This window comes from Diadema setosum, chromosome 10 (assembly GCF_964275005.1).
Source record: "Diadema setosum chromosome 10, eeDiaSeto1, whole genome shotgun sequence".
NCBI lineage: Eukaryota > Metazoa > Echinodermata > Echinoidea > Diadematoida > Diadematidae > Diadema > Diadema setosum.
In genome coordinates, this window is record NC_092694.1 from 23,205,723 (window position 1) to 23,215,189 (window position 9,467).

A 9,467-nucleotide genomic window follows, 5' to 3' on the forward strand; every position below is an offset into this window, starting at 1 on the left:
TGTCATTTCGTTGACAAAGTTGTCATTTCATGAGGAAATGACTGATTTTGTGATGAAAGAGACCATGCGACACTTGGCACTCTATACTTACCTGCAAGTTTATCCTTGCAGTTAGCCTATCCTTGAAATTAAGGATCACTGTTTGAATGTAACTGATGTTGTAATGTATGTGTACATTTATATTTAAGCCCCCATCCCACCTCCTAAACATGACGTGCATTGATGCTATCCTGGGTTAGTTGACCTGGGTTACTTGACCTGGCTCACTTGACCTGGGTCACTTGACCTTGACCTGGGTCAGTTGACCTAGGGTTAGTACTGTCAGCAAGCATTGGAAGCCTGTGGAGGGCTGATCTGCCCGTCCTTGGTCACTGTAGCAGGCACCTTTAAATGGTGAGATGCGGGGGGGGGGGGGGGGGGGGGACTACAACAACCAAAATGAAGAATGAAAAATTGTGCCTTAATGAGAACTCTATGAGTTTGAGAGAAATATTCATCTGAGCTCAAGAATTAACCATTATCTTTGGATGGGGTGGGGTGGGGATGTGGGGTTGAGTGGACTTCATGTTCCCTAGTTGAGAAGGAAAATATCTTGTATCAGTTCATATGAAATGATCTGATTTAAAACAGATTTATAACAGATTTTGTGTGTTTATGTCTTATATTGGTGATAAGCTGAACAGATCATGAAATAAAAGTAATTTGTCTGCTTACAAAGTTATCTTTGTCAAATGTTGTTTTTTAACTTATCTGTGTGTTTTTTCCTTAACATATGATTATACATAATGTATATTATATATTAAGGTCATCATTGTGAAAATATCGATTGAAATTAACCTTGCAAAATATGACCATTTTACATGTTATCGGTACAACCTGTATTGTACGACAGTCCATTTTTTATTTATTTATTTATTTTTTCTTTTGCGAAATGCCAATTGACATAACTAAGTTCATTGAGTCAAAGTTCGCTTTTCCGTGGACGAATTTCTTCCAGATTTCTTTATGATGTAGATGATACTTTGGGTTAAGGGACCATGTCCCGTTTGATTCTTTGATTTAATGTCAAATTTATAATAATGATAATAATAATTATACATTGTATTAGTAATACGGTTAATACAATGTTTCTAAGCGCAGGTGGAAAAGACGAAAGGAAAAATGAAAAACAAGAGGTAACAAACAAGTCAAAATACAAGTAAGATTAATGTGATAGACATCAGTGTGTATCAGTGAATAAACACATGCAATAATTGGGTTACGCTCAGCACATTAACTTAGGGAATTAATCAATATGGGAAAAGGTGAGTTACAGAAGTGCCTAAACGATTCTACTGATCACGTCGCATATGAGTGGGTAGTTCATTCCAAAGCTTATATTATGGGTGCCGTAACCGCGAATGAGCGTTCACCGTAGCGTGTCTTGGTGCGAGGTCCGGGTAACAGTTGAAGATGGGCATTAGCATTGGCGCGCAGACGTCTAGATGCAGAAGAAGTTGATGAGGATCGGAGGGAGATTAGGTTCTGTAGGTATGAAGGGGCTTAGTTTTGGATAGCTTTGTAGACAAGTTTTAAATTCATGTCTAAAAATCATTTGATTGATGTGTAAAAAGTGATATTAGAAAATTACGCCATTAAATTTTGAAATCTGTTGAGCATATCTCACTTTTCTTGACCCATTCCAGATTTCAGAACTTTCTAGCTTATAAGATTCTCTACGTACCTAACGATAAAAGCTTTTCAATTTGATGACGTCATCATTGTGAAAACATCGATTAAAGGGACGACAAAGTACACTTGTGTATTGGTTTAGGTGAGAGTTCAACTTTTAACTGTTTGCAAGATACTTAGAAACCACTTTCTAAATTGTTAGAGAGGATACGGTTCTAAAAGGAGTTCTAAGCTTATTTGATGAAAATCAGTTTTGAAATGGTTGAGCTATCCAAAAACAAAGTAAAAAAAAAGCGATCCAATCAAAGGTGGGGAACACCTTTTATTAGGATTGCTCTGTTTTGGATATCTCAGCCATTTCAAAACTAATTTTCATCAAATTAATAAACGTTGAATTCCTCTTATTCTAGAATTAGATGCTCTTTCATTTTCACAAGTTGTTTCTCATTGAAAGAAAGATATTATTCAGAGGGGTGAAGGCTCAGGTTTGAGTTTCTTCAGTTTGTCTCCCTCTACAAATGAAAATGTGTTAAGATCGCCTTTTGCCGACATGTTTGTTAATTTACAGGTTCGAGTCCCACTGGTTCCTTTTTTCCGACATGTTTGTTAATTTACAGATCAGCAGTTGCGATCTTAACAAATTTTCATTTGTAGAGGGAGACAAACTGAAGAAACTCAAACCTGATGTTTCTCATTATCTCTAAAAAGCACCATAAACAAGTTGGAAACTTGAAGCCCCAACATGCCCATCTAAACTAAAGCTGTCCCATCCCTTTAAGTTAACCCCGTAAACTTTATCATTTGCGTGTCGATTTCATTAAGTTAACCCCATAAAACTTTACCATTTACGTGTTGATTTCATTAATGTCAAACTTATCTGTGTTTATTCCACTCATTCTCGACTCATTTTCAACCAGACTTCAGTATGTTGTAACTTGATCGAAGTTATGGTTATTGTTTGTTTGTTTGTTTGTTTTCAATATGATGATGTCATCACTGAAATCACTCATTGAAGTCAACCTGAAATTTGACAATCTTAGGGAATGACGTCATCAAATGTCAATCTTTTAAAGCATATCTCACATTCGTGACTAATTTTCGACTAACTTTCAGTGTGTTGTAGTTGAATCCATTCTCCATCGAAGTTACACTGACATTTTTTTTTTAAATAAAATGGCGTCATCAGCGACTGTAGAAAATCGATTAAAGTTAACCATGTAAAATTTGACCATATACGTGCTATCCCCATGGCAGTCCTTTTTTTTTTTTGTGGAAATGTCAATGCACATGACTGTATTCATTGAGCAGTAGCTCACTTATTCTTAGACATCTATACTTCTCCCATCAGATTTCGATAAAGTTATACTTAAAACTTTTGTAACACGCCCTCCAGTTGTGCCCTTTGTTTATTATAACGACATGTCATGATTAAGTATATCTTAATTAAGGATATTATGACTAAGTATAAAATTTGGACTGAAATTAAAGATTAGACCTCGAATTAGTGAGATTTTGTGCAATACTCATCGTGTGAGCAGGACACGTAGCTTATTGTCAGCAATATGTCAGTGTGCGAATATTTGTTCTCCGGTGAACATCTCAGAAACTACATGGCTAATTGCCCCGATCACGATTTGAACGGACCATCAGTTTGTCAGTCTTGACAAATTTACTTGATGAATGATGAAAGACCAGCACTGTTCTTCCCAATTTTCCGGACGTGCATAAAACAAATTAAAAAGAATCTACACCAGAAGAGATGGCGCATAATTTAATGAACGAATAAATAATGTGCTTTTGTAGTTAGCTACAGGCCCTGCCCTTTTTGTTTGTTTGTTGGGTTTTTTGGGTGGTTTTTTTTTTTTTTTTTTTTTTTTTGCATAATACATGTGCATAGGAATAAAGTGTGTTACCACTTAATGGTCCCCCACTTTTTTTTTCACCCCGAAAGTGACGCACACACATACACACACACACACACACACACACACACACACACACACACACACACAATGAGGTTAAGCCATTTTTTTTTCTTGTCAGCTGATTAAACCCGGAAGTGGCACCAGCAATATAAACTGGGCCCCTTCACAAAAAAAAAAAAAAAAAAAGGTAGCGCTCGCCCTGAACTAGCCAGTGCATTACTGAGTGAATGAAAGTTAGATACTATGAGAATGCATGAGGACATAAATTATTGAATGCATCATTCTGCTCCGCTAGTCTGTCACATATGTTATTATAGGCCTGCTGTCCACGATTTCCATTGTATTTTACGACCCTCCCCCTCATATAGTCATTATGATATGACACTCGATTCTTACTTTCAATTGACTATAAAACTTTCGATGAAATCATGTGAGTTAAACTCCGATGTGTGTGTGTGTGTGTGTGTGTGTGTGTGTGTGCGTGTGTGTCTGTGTTTGTGAGACACATACTTTCATACGAATATGTTTATTATGCACTTCCATACGCTCATTCCACATTTGTATTGCCTGCTATAGGTCCAAGTTTTGTTTTTAAGAAGTACCGTCTTTTATTATCGCATTTGGATCTATAACTGTCCATTGAGTAGAAAAAGGGATAACAGAGAGGAAACTGGGTTAAATAATTGAATCGCAAAATAGGGCCTAAACATATCTTTATCTTTTCTCATACGATGCGATAGAAACTATCTCTACACAACTCCAAGCTCCTGGTCATCTATTTTCATCCAGATACCGCCGATTGATCATTGAGTTGTTCAAGACTGCAAATCCAAATAATACAATAGTAAAGTATGATGCATAAAAAATAACAATGATATATGTATATTAAATCATTCTGGTTGTACACGTATTATGTGAAAGATATACCAATCATCAAAACATCCCAGAGTATATTGTGTCGAAAGGCTTGTATTATACACAACATGCATTTCACTTTAAGCCCGCCGCACACTATACGATCTGACCGGTCGTACGACCTATAAAGACCGGAAGTGTGACGTCACAGTCTTGCCAGTTTCCAGTTGTACGACTGGGTCTTAGCGCCAGTCGTAGAGATTTGACATGTTGAATTTCTACGACCGGTCGTGGGCTTTCAGCCAATCAAGACACAGTAAAATGCAAGCGAACGCAGTGCGCACTACGTGCGCTTTAATACTCATTGGTAAAATGTACTGAAGACAGAACAGTCGTAGCGGCCTACTCGTAAGGTCTGATCGTATAGTGTGCGTTGGCAGGTCGTACGACTGGGTCTTGTGGTCCTAAGGTTGTATAGTCGTGAGTCGTGTAGTGTGCGGCGTACTTTATTGTCAATACGATTAAATGCGGCGCACTGTAATTGCGCATGGCCACTTGAAATGCGCTTTTTTCTTTTTTTTTTCTTATATAAGATTATGCTTACATATTATGATACTGCACAGTCAATACGTGCGATATGATATGAATGCATTTCATCTTTTGATGATTATAGTCGAATAGCGGCAACCACAAAACGTTGGCCTTTACAGAGAGGTGGCAACTTTTTATAATATGATTCCATCATTTATCATAGATCTTATTCTGCAAGTCACGTTGCGCGTATGGGTAATGTCTACCGTATACACATTACGGCTGCAAAGTGCCATACTAATTTGGACTATTCATTTAGACTTGAGTGGAAAACAATATAGTGTCTCTTTCCACTTTCGGTTAACATTCGGCTGGTCCCTGCATATAGAGAATATAGTAATGATTAAAACGGTATATCATTCATTAAGAAATCAAGACTGAAATAGTAAACAATAATTGGTTCTTTGACAGTCATGATTCAACCCGGAGTCTTTGGCCAGTATACAAGACAGTGAACTATTAACCGGCCACTAGCTGGTGCCAGTGAGACAGGTGGCCTTTTGGTCAGATATACAGTAGGCACCTATATTTCTTCATCTTTCCCTTCATTTAATATGTTTGGAAGCCCACATAAAATGCTCACGCTCGCAAATGATCAATAATAATCATGTAAATAAAATAATCATGTAAGAAGTGTCAATGTAATACAATACTGTTTCATGTCACTATGATTAAACTTTGTATACCTATAGAGTCAGGTGGCACAACGAAAACATCACTAAGAGTTTGATTCTAGTCGATTATAATCAACGTCCCATCTTCTTATTCTTCGGGATATTCACGTAGTTTTGCCTTGGGCGCGTCGATTTCATTCCTTCCTTCAAGGTTTCCTCGTGTGGGGTATTCTCTAGTCGTGTCTCGGCCGTGTCGGGTTTGTTCTCCAAATTTGTGCATTTCTTGTGGGCGTCTCAATTCGATTTTCCCTCCACCCGGAAACGAAGACTCAATCGCATGCGCGTCAACATGCCCACTATTTCTGGCTGGTAGTTGATCGTACTGCCCCGCTGGTTTCCCAGTCGTTGTCCCTCCAGGTGCAGAGTAAGGCCCTGCTGATGTTGGACTTAGCTGATCATAGTCGGTATCGCCATCGACTGCGTCCACGTTTTCATTAACATCTGACCTCGGTTTGCTAGTCTTTTCACAAGACGGCTTGATATTCTCGTATCGATGCCCAGTTTTCTCGTCGATGTGGTGAGATTTAACCGATGCCACTGTCGAAAGTGGTCGTTGGGGGCGCTGATCACCTGTCTCGCCCGTTTCGTCACCGAGACCGTCTACAGCTTTGCCGTCAGTCATTATCGTGGATTCGTACACGGCGCGATTGACGAAAGATGCCTGACCCGTACTGTCATCCATCACAATCGTTTGGTTATCGTCGATCACGATGGAGTCGTACATGGACGTTACCGTTCGCATCTCAAGAAACGCTGGATCATGTCGTCGCCTTTTCACCTTTGGCTCCTTTGGTGGCGACGAAGCTCTGCCCCCGAAGCAAATATAAAAACAAACAAAAAACCCGAAATCATGACTGAAGCTCAAAAGAGGGAATTAAATAGCAAAAAAAAAACCAAACAAACAAACAAAACAATAACTTCCACATACATACACAAAACCCCCAAACAAACAACTAAACAAATAATCAAAACGAATAACGGCAGCAACTAATATGAGAATAAGAAACCAATATTCAGTGTCCATAATTGTAATGTCCTCATTCGACTTTAATTCAATTCACACTTTATCAGAATTACCGGGTAACGAACAAAACAAGCAAATGCCTCTATAATAACTTTCAGTCCTTTCGGTCTTTTCAGAATCAGTTTTGACCACATAAATTTGCTTAGGCATGGAATCAGTACAGTTGTTGTTGTTGTTTTAAAGAAAGAAAGAAGAGAGAGAGAGAAACGGGGCCCTACAGTACAACAATGTTACTACGCTTACTACGCTTTCGATTAAGATGTGTGTGTCAGTGAGCATTTAGATCGAGTCGCTTTGCCGTTTTTGTGGGTGACTGAAATGTATAAACTTCAGGCAGCCTCTACCCAAGCATATCTTTCTGTATACATTTTTGTATGATTAGTTACTCATTTGTATAGTATACATTTACACTATAGGGAAGAACGTAAGACCACTGCACATTTTCTGATACAAGTTACAATCAGCAGTCAAAGTTACGTACAGCAGTAAGGAATGATCTATGGTTAGTCATCCGGGCTTCATGCATAATATTGTAATATGTATAATAATTGTCAATATTTTTGCACGCAGAGGTCGCAATTAAAGAATAAACTGAAAAGTAATTGGTATACTGGTATTGGTATATTACGTCGATGAAGAGCAATTTGTCAATCACTTGAAAAAACAAACAAACAAACAAACAAACAAACAAACAACTCTTGTCCAAAAGAATCATTATTTGAATACTAACTTTTCGGTTTTGTACACAAAATGTAGATGCGAGTAATCGAGAGCGCGATGATAGCGTTTTGAATGAATATATTCCAGTACTATACAGTAGAATATAAAACTTGTCAAACTGCAGTTAACATTTCGAGTGTGTGTATGTGTGTGTTTGTAAGGGTGTGTGTGTGTGTGTGTGTGTGTGCGTGATGATTTTTCCTATGACTGTCAAGAATAATATGGAGTGCAGTTCTTGTGTGTAACCACAGGGATGCATGGCCTGACGATGCATAAACACAGTGGACGAACACCCACTACTACGTTACTCTGCCATCGTTTTATGTGTGTGTGTGTGTGTGTGTGTGTGTGATGGTGTGTGTGTGTGTATGCGTGTGTGCGTGCGTGTGTGTGTGATGATGTGTGGGTGTGTGTTATTGCGTGGATCCACTGATCGGAATTTTGGCTCCCTCCTTGTTCAAATTGACTTTTTTACTGTGTAGATAAAACGAGAGATCAATTGATAAAAAACAGCAAATATTTCAGCAGACAAAAATCCCAAAGCTTCGGAATTTAAAAAAAAAATACAAAAGAAAAATGATTGTAAATTTGAAATCTGTTTCCAAATTAAGTATCAGGAAAGAATTCATCATTTAAGAGGTTTTCCAAATTTTCACCGAAGAAACAATACATTTGGTAGTTTTCAGAACATGAAAAAAAATATATATATATGTTATATATATATATATATATATATATATATATATATATATATATATATATATATATATATAAGTGTACCTTATAAGGAACCTTAACAAAGAATAACATAAATCACACTAGAAATATACAGTACCAAACACTTGGGGACCAAACCATTATTTTAGTTTCTGTGACCTAATTTAAGGGTTAAGATCAATAATTGACCATGCAGTCGATTTTCACTGGTGAAAATCGACTGCATGTTCAATTGATCTTAACCCTTAATTTGGGTCCCAGAAACTAAGTTAATAGTATACCTTTTTCGTGTTAGACACACTAGAGCGATGACCATCAACACCACGGCGACAAAACCGACCACGCACGCAACGGCAAGAGAGACAACGTCTGTTGGAGAAAAATCACATACATTGTATTAAAATCGTGAAACGACCCAGCCTATTCAATCAGGGAAGTCTCTTCCCACCTTCCTAATTCAATCCATTACGGCTATATGGGGTCATCCACGAGACCGGTCACTACGAGTCATACAGCTCACGAGTTCGACACGAGGCAAATAAGGCCCATGAGTCCGACACTTATAGTGAAACAAGGCTCCCGAGTTTAAAACTATAAGCAAACAAGACCCATGAGTTCGAAATTAAGCAAAAAGACCAACACTAGGTAAAACGGCCCACGAATTCGACATTATGCCACGGAGCTTAATGTGTCGGTCTCGTGGGCCTTGCTTGCTCAGTGTCAAACTTGTGGGTCTTGTTTGCCTATTGTGTCGCACTCTTGGGCCTTATTTGCTTAGTGTCGAACTCATGGGCTGTATGACTCGTAGGTTGTATTACTAATGGGCTGTATGATTCGTGGGTGTCGAACTCGTGACAGTTCTGTTTTGTAAGGTACGACTTTCCCTCCGAAACCGGTTACTATAATATCCAGCACAGCATTTCTGCACAAAGCTTGGTATCTAATGCATCAAAATTAATTCTTCTATAAAGTCAAACAGAGAGGAACAGGCAAGAGAACACTAAAAACAGAGCATTAAAAACAGCAACAACAATGGGTTAAGCTCTGTATGAGAAAAACGAAAAAATGATCTTCTTACTTCTATTGAGTTCAGAACGAAACGCAATGACAATCTAGCAAACTCTGATTAACACGCACACAAAAAAGAATACATGAAGAGATTATTCCGCCAAGTTTTGACAATTTATTCATACACAATCTTTCGTCTTTTTTGAATGGTCGTTCCGGGGGAGTTAAGAGATTCAAGGGGGAAATGTTTTGACTGCGGTAATGCAAGATGTGAGAATTCGA

At 38.1% G+C, this 9,467-nt stretch overlaps 1 pseudogene; it reads right to left on the bottom strand.

Annotated features, from left to right (window-relative positions):
* Window positions 1-5,804: 5,804 nt before the first annotated feature.
* The window catches only part of LOC140233863 (uncharacterized), a 4,384-nt pseudogene continuing 721 nt past the window's right edge, over window positions 5,805-9,467 (bottom strand).